This window comes from Cygnus olor, chromosome 4 (assembly GCF_009769625.2).
Source record: "Cygnus olor isolate bCygOlo1 chromosome 4, bCygOlo1.pri.v2, whole genome shotgun sequence".
NCBI lineage: Eukaryota > Metazoa > Chordata > Aves > Anseriformes > Anatidae > Cygnus > Cygnus olor.
Genome location: NC_049172.1, coordinates 18,341,791 through 18,354,646, shown reverse-complemented (window position 1 = coordinate 18,354,646; position 12,856 = coordinate 18,341,791). Strand labels below are relative to the sequence as shown.

Below are 12,856 nucleotides of genomic sequence, written 5' to 3'. Positions count from 1 at the left end.
GGACGGGGCGCCGAGCCGAACCGAGCCGAGCCCGGGCTTCCGCGCAAGGGGGCCGGCGGCAAGTGCGGCCGCAGCGTGGCACAGCTCGGGTCGGGCTTCTCCCGAGGGCGCAACCGAGCTGAGAGCGGGCGGGGGGTGGCGGCTGAGCGCCGGCGTAAGTACCCGTTCTGTGCTATTTTATTCAAGTTTGCGTTTTTATTTATTTTTTTTTTCCGGGTAACGGGGAGCGGCTGAAGCCCGGTGCCGTTTGTTTGCAGCTCACGGTGAAAGCAGGGCACGGAGCCGAGCTGCAGGCACGGGGCGAGGGGCCGTAATTTGGGCGAGGGTCCGTGCTTTGGGCGAGGGTCCGTGCCCGGGTGTTTGCAGTGCCTGCGGTGGGGTGGGAGCACAGCCGGGCTGGACCTCAGGTGTCAGGGCTGTGTGGAGACAAGCTCAGCTTTTGCTTAGGTAAAGGAAGTTACCAGTTCCTACGCTGCGAGGTTGGTGACAGTCTGAAGCTGCCTATAACATAAAATGCTGCCTGTGCTCTACCTAGTGTAAGAAACCCAGCGCTACGCAGACACTAGGTATTCGTGGTTAATCGCTTTATCTCCTGTCCTGGTTGTGAGGAGAGGTAGGCTTTTCACAGGATGAAACTCAGTTCAGTGGGAGCAGGAAGGCTTTGAGCTGCTCGGTTTGCATCGCTGAGGTTTTCGGAGGGGGTGATGATGAGCCGCAGTATGGATGCGGTTCGCAGTCGGGACTGCTAACCAAGATGGGCTTTAAAAATAGTTTGTGCCCTGTGCGATGCGCCGTGGCAGCACAGTGAGGCATTGTAGTGGCAGCCGCACGTGACCCCATAGCAGCCCCTGGGACCGGCCTTGTCCTCGGCGCTAATTATTGTGGGTGAGCAGCAGTTTGTCCTTAAGCTCTGCTTTCACAGAGGTTAGTTGCGTGTGCGGTGACAAGGCTGCGTTTAAAACTCATGCAGTCCCTTTTTAAAAATACCGGGGAATTCTCATTCCTTGCCTACGTCAGACTGCCTCGGAGCTGTGGCTGAAGTGGTAACAATAATCAGGTAACTCTGATGCTGAAACTTTGTTTAGAGTCGTTTTCCACCCAGTATAAACATCGCTGTGCGTTTTGAAAAGATTGGACCAAATGTTAAACCTTTAAAGGATGTCGCCTTAAGGCTGGTTTCATGGTATCGTTCTGGGCAATTGAGATTAAGGCTTGCTATTTGTTTAATATTGGATGCATAACTTGGTTCCCCATTCTTTTGTGTTTTGCTTAGTCACTTCTGAGGTATTGATTTCAGCTGTAAGACTAAGTCTGTGATAATGTGATGTAAAGGCCTTGACAAAGTCAGAAATTGACAAAGTAATGATGCTTTAAATGTGTTTTGGCTCTTATTTCTAACTCTTGCATTTTGTGGTTTCTGCAAACTTTTGTCTGCAATCACACATGAAGGAAGTGGGCTTTTTTTTTTTTCTTAGGAGGAGCAAAGATTCTTTCATGGAGCTGGATTATTATGGAAAATGTCAAATATTATTTTTTGTAAATTGCAGGGCTTAGCATTGATCTTAGCTATGTGTCAAGCAGCTAACAATCTCAGCAGTCCAGAGAAATAGTTACCATGATTTGTAACAGAAACTGTAGAATGCACTTAAGCTGTCTGACGGCAAGGGATTGATTTATGGGATTTTATAAAACGTAATATGTTATAGTCATATAAGATGTTAAAGTGTGCCACCGTTCTATTATGATTGGGCACGTTTTGTAGCTGGATGCTGAGGTACCCTCTGAGCCTAAGTGCCACGTGGGATATTGATCAAGCAGAAATTGCTGAAACGATTGCCTACCCAGCAGTCCCCATTTCTCTTTAGGTCATTTTGTTCTCTTAATTCCCTATCACAACGTATCCTGACTGCTGCTAAATCAGGAAAATCGAGCGCTTTTCAAGCTGACTGTATCCTGTGAATTCGGGGGATTACCTGGCAAGCTTCAGGGACGCCCAGGCGGTGCGGTAGTGGAGCTGAAGCTGGATGAGGTTAATGTTCTTTAGCTGGCTTTACTGGGTATCTTTTCAAAAGAGAAACAAGACTCGGTGCTTCTTCAGTGTTTACAAAGTGTATCAGGCTGTTGTACACTTTCTCTTAAACATTCCCGCTTTTATGAGAACAGTCTAGTTCTTTTTCAAGGGAATACTTGCACTGTGGAGTTTTGTCCTTTTCCTACCTCGTGTATGAAGATGTTTTCAGACTCAGCAGTTGTTCTGATAGAGGCGTGGAAAAAGTTAAGCTGTTGACTGCCTTTGTATTTTCTGTTGTTACTGAGATAACTATGCATAGGCAGGGTATTTTGCAGAATGATATTTATTACTCAAAAAAAAAAGTGCTAGTTGATATTTTTTTGTCCTGCAAGTGACAAAACAGTACCAATAATGATTTTTCATTGATTCTCTACATTGGTACTGAAAAATATAAAAATTGCTAAAATGTTACTTTGGGACGTAACTTTCTGCTGAACAGTACAGTTTTGCTTTTTATCCCATTGCTAGCACCTGTATCAACTCCAGTTCTATTTCATTGACTTTTCCTTCACTGGGATGAATGTCTTTAATCCTTAATTATTCTGGCACTTCTCCACTTAAGTTACTTACCTCAAACTGCTTCAGTGAGTATCCAGTTTAGTTGTTGCATCAGGAAGAGCTCAAGCTGCTGTTAGGGTATGGCTGTGCTGTGGTCTGCGACCACCCTCTCGTAGTAGCTCTCCAGTCTCCGTTTTCATTCCTCTTTAGTTTGGTTCCCCTGGCTCTGCTGTTCTGTTTGACTTTATTCTTATTTTTTTAAATCATAAATTTCATATTAGCTCTTCCAGGTTACTGAAGTCTAAATACCAAGTTGCCAATGTGCTTTCAGCAGTCTTCAAATACTCAGAGGTTTTGTGATTTTTTTTTTTTAATGTTTGTAAATACTGTATTAAAAATGAGCATTAACATATTTTTGCACATAATGTAGATGCGGATGCACATTACCGTGCATGTACAAGAGAGAGCACGTATCCAGGAGAGAGCACGTGGGAATTTCACAGGGAAATGAAGCTGGTGCACGTAGAGCACTGGCAGGCAAGATGTCATGACCCGCGGTGGGTTTGGTGAACTGGCTCCTGCTGCAGGTTCTGCTGAACGTGCACTCGGCTCTTGTCCTTCTGCCTGGACCAACAGCGGCCATAAGCTGCACAGGGTCAGGAAGAACAACCTGTGTGTGTTACTTTGTTAACTGAGTTCCCTGATGTTAAAATAGCTGGATTTAGTTTCAGGTTTTGGTACAACTGCGTTCTTTCAGATGCTGCACATGGAGAGCTTCAAGGAAATTGGCCTAAAGCACGGCATTGGTGCCCCTTGGCTCTAAAATTAAACTGGTCTGAGAAGTCATCCTGTCACTGTGCACTTCAGGAGAAGAGGAAAATGGGTGCTTGTCATTGTCTGCTCCTGACCACCTTGTCGGATAGCAGTCATTCAGCTCTTGTGTGGCTGTTGTTCTTAGAGCAGTCATCTAGTATGATGTGTGTGCCTCGTTATTTCTGACTCACAGCTGAAGCTCTCGAGTCCTGTGAGTTCTTCATTAACTCTGACAGTCCAAGCATGGGAAGAGTTTCCCACTGATGCTATATCCACCGCATCTATCTCAGCTGTGTTGCATGACAGCAAGAACCTCCCCTTTGACACTGCTGGCGTACAGGTATTTGATGCAGCCACCTCTGGACGCGCTGGCTTAGTGGCTCCTGGCGCTGTAAGCAGGCTCGATCTGTTGCAGCACTCCCATCTGGTTTGTGCACCACGTGTTGCTTTCCTCTCATCGGTAGTCTAGGATCCTAAAACCATTACTCTTTGCCTAGCTCGTAGCTGATCTAGGAAACCTGTTGATTGTAATGCTCTGCTGTTGCAATGCTACCTAATCGCATGGCTTGTCTGCTGGTTTTGCTTCTGCGAGGCATCTTCGGCCAGCCTTAATGCTGACTGTATAGGTTTATTGCACTGGAGGTATGCAGGAGACTTCTGTAGAAGCTTGATGTTTCTTGATGCTGTCACCTAGTACTCTCTGGACAACTCGCTGCTTCAGGTATGCTCTCTGCCAGATGTTTGTACCTGGGCAGCCTGTGTGGTGCACGTATCAGCTCAGTTGTACTTTGGATGTGTGTAAGTTTGTGGGAGCTAATAACGCCTACTGCAGTTTCCCACTAAGGAGGGTACTGTTTGGTATGTTTGATTTATTCCTCACTTAGTGATGCAGGCCAGACTATGACAGTTTATTCTTCCATCTTTCAAGCAGCGTGGACCACGAACCTTTTTTATTGTTTGTAAAATCTCATGTTTTTCACACCTCTGCTAGATTATCCAGCAGCTGCAATCAACAGCTGATATGATTTATAGTTCACAGAGCAGCCTGTCTTATCACATAACGTGTAGCTCAACTTCATGAGTTTGTTGCCAGCAGTGTCTTTTTGAGCAGCTTTCTGCCCTCACATACCAGAAGACTCACCGTGCACTTGTTTGGATGCAGTGAGTGTCTTTTTATTTGAGGCTTACTTGCAGATGATCATTTTTTTTGTCAAGGTTTGTATCTACGGGTGGATAGCTGGAATCCTTCCTTCGCAAGCTTTCTCTAAATTAAAGGAATTTATTTCAGATATTTTGGTCTAGTTGAGTTCTTACCCTTCTTCATTCTCAGTACAGAAGCGTCCCAAAGCTACAGACCTCCCCTGCAGTGCATCCGTTTCCTGTGCCTTGTTTTGTGCTCCTAAACAGATCCTAGGACCTGTTCAGGAATCGGTACAGCTGACTCTTATGAAACTGAACTGTCTGGGTGTTGTCTCTTGCTAAAATATTATAATCGACCAGAGCCTTGATGCCAGGAGATAATAATGGCTGGTTCTGCAAACCACATGGGTTGGTGGCCTTAGGCAGCCGGGTGCCTTTAAGCAACTGCACTGTCAGTATCTGCCTAGAAGGATGGCAGAGGCTTGCCAAGCAGTTAGGGAGCTTGCTTATTGCAGGGTGCTTGAACCTGGAGCTGTAGAATAAATGTTCCTGCTGTGCACAAACTCTTCTAGTGAATAGCTTCTTTTAATACTCATCTGGGGTTGTGTGGAGCACGAGGTTTCTTCGCCCCTTGTAGCTCCCTGATATTGAGGATACAACGAGGTTTGTACAGGTGGTATAAACCTCATGAGCTTGGCAGTTTTCTCAGCAGATTATAAAGGCTGCTGGTCACACACTTCATAATGCATATTGCATGTGGTGAAAGCTGTCTTCTAACTTATTAGATAAACAGACAAATCGAGACACCCGAGCTGCTCCTGTATTTGGTTAGGACTCATCATTACCTGCCTTTCCTTGCCCTGAACTTGGGTTTGTGTGTCGTGGATTTGGTGCAATACCAGCAAGTATAACTGGTATTGCAGTAAGTGGGCTCCAAAGTCAAATGCTCTAAAGCAAGCCCTTCATGTCACAAGTTTCTCATAGGTTTCATAATGGTTGTATTGGGCATAACCAGTATTTGTTCAGGCTTCTCTGCTCTACATAGCTCTGCATCTCAACGTTGAGGAGGTTAGTAAATCTGGTTCCAAATATCAGCTGGCTTCAAATGGTGGTTCATTTAACAGCTTAATTGCAAGGTGATGGCTGAATAGCAGCTATCTTCAGTTTCCTAGATGAGAGTGCTGCATCATTAGCCCTTCTGAAGTCTTGCGAAAAGCTGCCTCTACTGAAGGGGGTATTGAAGCTTTAGCCATTACTTTGGTATTGCGTATGCTTGGTTTTTAATTCTTTGTGTTGGAATAGTGGCTGGCTGCTTCCAGTACTAGGCAGTGATGCCTGCCATCTTAGTTAGGGTCCCCGTGTGGCTTTTTCTGCCTGTCCTGGCCTCGTGACAGTCAGTATTTTCCTTCTCTCCCTCTGTGCCCCATTGCCGATAGAGCAGTGTCCCCTCTCACCTGAAGTGCCACGTCCCACAGGTCACTGTGCTGTCCTGTATGCCAACGTGTAGCCACAAGCACACACGTGTGAAAAAGACACTTTTTACATAAGAAAAACGCTGTGGAGCCTTGCGAGGTATAATCATAACATACCCCAGAACGGTTTGAGAGGAGTGCAGGCAATGAACGGCAGCAGCGAGAGCAGCCCCTCTGGCAGGACGCTTGGCATTTCAGCTGCGTGCCTTGGCACGTGGGCATGGCTCCAGCGTTTATTCTTATGTGGGGTACGCTCTAGGTAAGCGGTCTTCTAAATACAGTAAGCCTGGGGTGGTTTTTTGTTTCCTTTTGTTCCCCCCCCCCCCCCCAATGGGTTATTTTCAGTGCCAAGTAAGTGGGAAGCCTTTGTTTTCCAGTGTCGCAGCCCTTCACGTATTCCCAGTCGTTCAGCTGTCTTACTCAAGACAATGTGGAAGCTGTGGTGGGCTCTGGGATCGCTCTTCTTGTCCTCTAATCTATAATGGGATGCGTATCATTGATAAAAGAAGGCTGGTGCTGTAGAGGTCGTTCCATAGTACCCACAGAAGTTATATTTAGAGCTTGTTTATATCGCATTTATGTCAGAGTGAAGCTACTATTAGGAACCGCCTGCTTATTTATAAACAGCACGGCGAACGCCAGCTTCCTGCAGAGGGGCAGCCTACAACTTGGGTCCTGTGAAAAAAATTGCAGGGAATAAGGTTTCTAAGAAAAAATATGTATATAAGTTGCAATATGCTCTTGATAGCTGTTTCATTTTGCCAGCCAGTAGCTTTGTGTAAAACTAGTTTTATGCTTCTCAAATGTAAGACACCGTAGAACAGCAGGTTTCTCTCTCCAGGACTAATGGTCTCCAGACCATGGTCTCCAGATAGCAGAAGGGGGTTTGCAAAGCACTTCCAAAAGAAGCCTGCTGGCTTCTTCCCTGCTTGTCTTTTGCTGATCTTTCCACCTAACCCTAAAAAAAAAAATCATTTAAAGAAAAGCAATATTTGTATTTATCCCAATTCTTATCTAGCTGTGCATTTCAGAGAAATTTTAAAGGTCAAAACCTTTTTTTTTTTTTTTTTGCTTCAGAATAACACTGAATAACTGGGTAATCATACAACTTATTACAGAGGGTGAATAGCAACACTGTCCTTGTTCAGGTGTTAGCTGTTTGGTAGTTGTTTCTTAAACTTAGATATGAGTTCAGTGTTGTGGTGGGTTGTCTTGCATTTTTTTCTTTTGCTTTTATTATTTTATTTTATCTTATTTTTGGAAGGGGGCGTTTGAGTCCTTGCACTCTTTTATTTTTTTCATTATGGGGAGATTTAAAATATCTGCCTTGTTTGACATCTAGCCGTGCAGAGTGCTGGTTACTTCTGTCTGCTATCTGGTGTTTGGTGTAGGATAAGCAAAAGAAAAGATGCCTGTGGAATTCTTCAAAACTTCTCGACTTTCCTAATGCCAAACAGTAGGTTTTTTAAATGCAGGAGATTAACATAGAGAGCCAGAGGGGAAAATGTCACATAATGTGTATCTACACTTCAAAGGAAAAGAAGTCTGAAGTCTGTCAGTGAAGCTGTTACGAACACTCCAATAACTTTTCCATACTCTTCAGCTCTTCCAGAAATCATTTTCAGAGGGTGGCAAAATGGCCTTTGCACTCGGGATGCTGGCTGGAGAATGAATTTAATCTCTCTGGAATAATGGCTGCCTGTTTTTTAAACAAACTAGTAACTGTGAGGTTAATGTTTAAATATTTAAACGGATTTGGCATGTTGCCATTTAAGTAGAACAGCATGTGCTTAACCCCGAGACTCAAACCGTTCCCAGCGTGGCCAAAAAAAATATGAATTGCTCAGTAGTGCAGTGATCTGGTAACTTCAAAGACTATAATTTAAGGCTAATCCTGGACAAGGGTGTCCTAAAAGGGGACAATTGACTCGATTTTTCCTATTTAGTTGAGGGGAAGGGAATTTTTGCAGATGGTATCGGAACTTTTTACTGAACTCTTTAGGTTAAATAAAAGGAATGGACCGTAAATCTAAATCCAGGATAAATAAGCTAGTGTGGACTCTAGCAAGAATAATCCTGAAAGATACCAATCTGTATGTAGCAATGTAAAACTCTTTGAAAACTGGGTAATGCGTTAAAGAGAACGAAATATAAAATTACCTTGTTTGGACTGGAATGCCAGGGCGAAGCAAGGGTTTGATAAGCGTAGAGCTCAAACTTAATTTGGGAATCTCGGTACTTAAGGCTTGAAATGGAAAAAGTTGAAGGGCCAAGCCGAAAGAAGTTGCACTGAAGTTCTTCACGTTTCTAATGCTCTTTACCTTAGCCCAGAGGACTGCGTTGCCTATCCCTGGAAGAGAAGCGGGGGCTTTGACCCCGGGACTGCGTCTCTAATCTGCTTTGATTCTGACCTCACGTTTACTGAGAACTCTGCTAAAAGCATCCCCCTCCCAGGAGCTTTTCCTGGCTGTTGTGCCAGATGATGCAAACCCCAGTTTTCTGCCAAGCATCCCGAGTATTTTCTATTAGCGGCCTGGTCGCAGCCACGCTGTGTTGGTGACGGGATGCTCTCTGTACTTGAGGGAATGATGCAGCGTACAAGGCATGCTGAGATAAGGCTGGCTGGGCAGAGACAGCTCCCTGTCTTCATCTTGCTTTGCTTTACAGTTCTCATCTGCAGGTTAAACAAGTACATGAATTTTTCAACATGCAGAGATGTGAAACCCGACACTTTAAGAATTCCAAAATCATCATAAATCCCTTATCTTCAAGCCTATAAAACAAATATGTGAGGTTCCTAGACAGCTAGTATTTTGTTCTACCCTGATTAAGTTGTGGGGTATTTGTGTTTCGAGTACAGAAATGAAGTGCTCTGAGCCACCATTACAGGTAAGTGCTTGACCTCATGTTTGCGTATCCTAAAGAAAAGAAAAGTACTGCAAATGGCGAGCACAGAAGTAACACATCATGTTATTATATTGTGACTTCTGTGGCCTAAAGAGGTGGTGTCTAGGTAAGTGGATGTGAAATATGCACAATGCCAAAAAGCGTCCTCATGTGAGCAACATTAAGACATGAACTCTAAAACTAGTGTAAAGTACCTTTTTGGGGGGTCCATGTCAATAGTTAGAGGCAATTTTATGATGACTGAATGTATTTGAGAATTTCATTATAAATGAAATAAAAATCTACTTAAATAGCTGTTTCACTTGCTATTCCATGAGGGGAAGACAGATGTGCTTCTGATTGACCAGCTTCTTCCTTCACATCATTTGCTGGTGGTTCAGAGGAGAAGGCCCAATCAGGCTAGAGAAAGAAGTCAGAGTTTACTTTGGAGTGCTTTACAAGTACATAATAAAGTGATAATCCGTGTTTTGGCCAAGAAATAAGATACTGAATACCTCAGCTAGAAAACTTGAGGGAACATGGTGGTCAGTGACGACTCTTCTGCCTGAAAGTGTTTGAACTATAGCTAAGTAGAGTGAAAGCGCGCTAATCCTCATGAGGGACGTTCTTGTTAGTGAAGGGAGGCTGATAAAGGAGAAACATCTGCACACAGCTCAAGGCTAAGAGGGTACATACCTCAAAGAGCAGCTCCATCTGAATGCCCTGTCTTTTCAAGGAGACCCTTAGTGTCATGACCAAGTGGTAATGACATCTTTGAGCAGTGACCCAGGAGGGTAAGGTAATGGTGAGGGGATGGCCAGCTCACTACAGTGAGGGAGGAATGGCCTGGACATGCAAGCGTCAACTGGCTATTTTGGGGTTGGTGGTAGCACATGGTTGTTGCAGGGTTACGCTTATCCTAGTATCCTGCTCTATCATCTGTGCCAGCTGAGCAACTGCAGGATTTACCACCCTGGAAAACTGGATGGAGAGTGCCTGTGGTGTTCATGGGGTCTTTTTCCAACTGGATATCCTACTCAGTGGTTTATTGCTCTACTTCATTCTGATTTCTGTGTTGTTTTCTTGGCTTTGCCAGTATTCTTTTCTTCCACCAGTAACGTAGTGGAGCTGCTGTGTGCTCTGTCAGATGGAGTCTGAAGCACGTTGCTGTCCAGGTAACTTTTGCAGGGTTCTTCCAAAAACAGAAAAAGGCTTGGATTCGCCAAATCTGTTTGACACCTGGAAGCACTTTAATGCTACAGAGCTCATTGGTAGAGATTATGTCATCAAAGAGCATGGGTTAGCTTAAAGACTGGTTGTTTGCTGCTCTGAGAGCAGGCATTTTATTCAGTCAGCACCTGCTAAACTCTTCAGTGATAGTATAAGAATCTTCATGTATCTTTCTGTAGGGGAAAGAGTTAAATGATGTTCTTTTAAGGATGGTCCACTGTGGATGCCCCATCCCTGGCAGTTCTCAAGGCCAAGCTGGATGGGGCTTTGGGCAACCTGGTCTGGTGGGAGGTGTCCCTGCCCATGGCAGGGGGTTGGAACTGGGTGGGCTTTAAGGTTCTTTCCAACCCAAACCATTCTGTGATGATTGCATCACTTATTGTAATACTTATATATCAGCAAGAGTACACACATTACGTTTTGTATCTCTTAGGTTCCTTTCTTTGTATTTCAGGAAGTTACTTGTAACAATTCCTGTTTGTGTCATCTCAGTCACATATGTAAGTTCAGTTCTTATCAAACCCAACTTCCATCTAGATCTGGATGCAGTATCGACTTCTGAATGGAATTGGGGTTGAATTTAGGAAATTGAGCTTTAAAAGCAAAAAGAAAAAAAAATCATATTGAAATTGTTAGTTTATCCAGCATATTTATTATCTTGTTTGTGTATGAGCTGTTAACTTATTACTATTATTCTAGTTAAATGAGTAGATTCATGCCACTGAAAATTTCAGAAGTATTAGAGGCTGTTTTTTTGTTTTCTTTAATTTTGTGACCTCGTATGAGACTTCAGATAGTTTTCATTTCCTATGCCTTGAAAACCTAGTCACGGAATTGAATGATTTAAATATACATGGAGAAAACCCTGCTTCTTGTTCACAAAGAGAAATTCTTCTGAAATGCTTAACTCGTCAACTATGTATGCCCAAAGCCAGTGGCTTGTCTGTTTAAGACGTTGGCAGCACGTGCTACTTGGATGCCTTAATTTGAATGATGAATATGTTACAGTAGAGGCTTTTTTAATACAGCTGTCATAATTTCAAATTTAAATTGACTTTGGTAAACTCTATTTGTTTGCTTATTGCAATTCTTTTATACCCTGAGGAGAGAAATATTTCAGAGGCTGAAAATAACGTATTTTACATAAAAACCCAACATTTTACATAGCTAGTGTACTTAGCTTTTTTCTTCTTTTCCTGTAATGCTGAATTAACTGGAAAAGCTACCGTAAGTAGGTGTAACAGCAAATTATGGACTTCTAGGGTAAAGGTATGATGTGGTTAAATGGATTGGAGGGAAGTCTTCAGCTTGGTTTTTTGGAAGTATCGTCTGCTTCTTTCAGTGCCTGTAGCAGACAAAAAGAGACTGCAGTTTGTGTCACTTGAAACAGGTGAGGGAGAGCTGTTATTTCTCTAGGGGAAAAATGAGTAATTGCTTGACATGTTGTGACATGGCTTTTCCAAATGACTGTTCTTTCCTTGGGCTATCTTCAAGTAGGCTAAAACTACTTTTGTCCAAGCTGCTCTGCAGGCTATTTAATGTAAAATTGTCTCCTAGGGTAGGTGTTTGCTGTGACTCGTGGTGCATGGTGAAAGGACAATGTGGGGAAACACCTGCGTGCCTTTCTCCTGGAGACTTGGAGCACAAGGGCAGTGTTTCCTCACCCTGGTGCTAGTTTAAACTACTTTTGAATTAAACTATTTAAAATTGAAATAACACGATGTTAAAATCATACAGGTAGGTTTTTCGACCTTCAGGTTTCTCGGGTTTAAAGCTGTTCTTGCCCCTCCAGCCACCCGTGGCAGGGTTTCCTGGTGCAGTGGCTGCCCAGGCTCTCCAAAAGTCACCAAGTAACAGGAAGGGAAGTTTGGCAAGGCCGGCTTCCTTTTGCTCCAGGCATGGCCAGGCAAACTGACTGCTTACTTTGCTGGACAGAGCTCTCATCCCTAGCCGTAAATACGATCTGAACCATTACAGAGAATACGTCTTTGCAAGTGCCACCTGTGAAACCTGTGAAGTCCTCATCAGATCTACTCATACGACGAATTGCTAGCACATGGCGAGCTTTGATGCACTGCTGGCAGAGTCCAAGGGAAATTCTGTAGCTGGAGCCTATTATTGCTGCATGGCTGAATTGAGCTTTGAAAGCTGACATCTCGAGAGAGCTCTGTATAGTCCAGCTTCTGTGTTTCGTTATGTTTGATTTTAATTTTTTCCCCCCTTGGTCTTGCTGTTTACTTGTCTTCTGGTGTATGGCACTGAGGAGAGCTTGTGATGACTAATCTCGGCCTCAACTCATCTTTTTTTAAAATGTTTGGGCCTTGACTTTGGTAAGAAGTTTGTGCTGATTCTTTCCTACCCCCGTGCCTTTGTATGAGATGCTGCTGTATTCTCAGTAACTTCCCAAGTTTATTTGGGTTGCTTCTAAGAAGTTGCTTATTTGTTAAATGCAGAAGCATACACTTGTATGTGGCTCTTACTCTTTATTGTTTACTACACAGTGGATAATAAGATTACTTGTAACTAAAATGTTTACTCTGGACTAAATTTAGGCATACAGCTTCAGAAAGTACAAGAATTATTTAGGAGCTGATAATCCTTGTGAGGGAGGTTTGGTAAGTTACATCAAATGATAACCACATACTGTCATTGATTTTAATGTACCCCTGGTGTTTTAAATTTAAGAGCTAAAACAGAAGTATTAGTGGCTTCCACAATTAATGCTAAAAACATGCCAGGCTAAGAG

At 43.5% G+C, this 12,856-nt stretch overlaps 1 protein-coding gene across 4 annotated transcripts in view; it reads left to right on the top strand.

Moving 5' to 3' along the window:
- The window catches only part of MTUS1 (microtubule associated scaffold protein 1), a 113,165-nt gene that overhangs the window by 321 nt on the left and 99,988 nt on the right, over positions 1-12,856 (top strand). The window contains exon 1 of one of the 4 annotated variants that reach the window (XM_040556936.1): positions 2-154. The exons of 2 other annotated variants lie outside the window; for them this stretch is intronic. The gene's annotated coding sequence lies outside the window, so the exon portion shown is untranslated. Of the gene's footprint in view, position 1; positions 155-873; positions 1,058-12,856 lie in introns of those variants that run through there. One more of the 4 variants, XM_040556937.1, reaches the window with a different exon arrangement.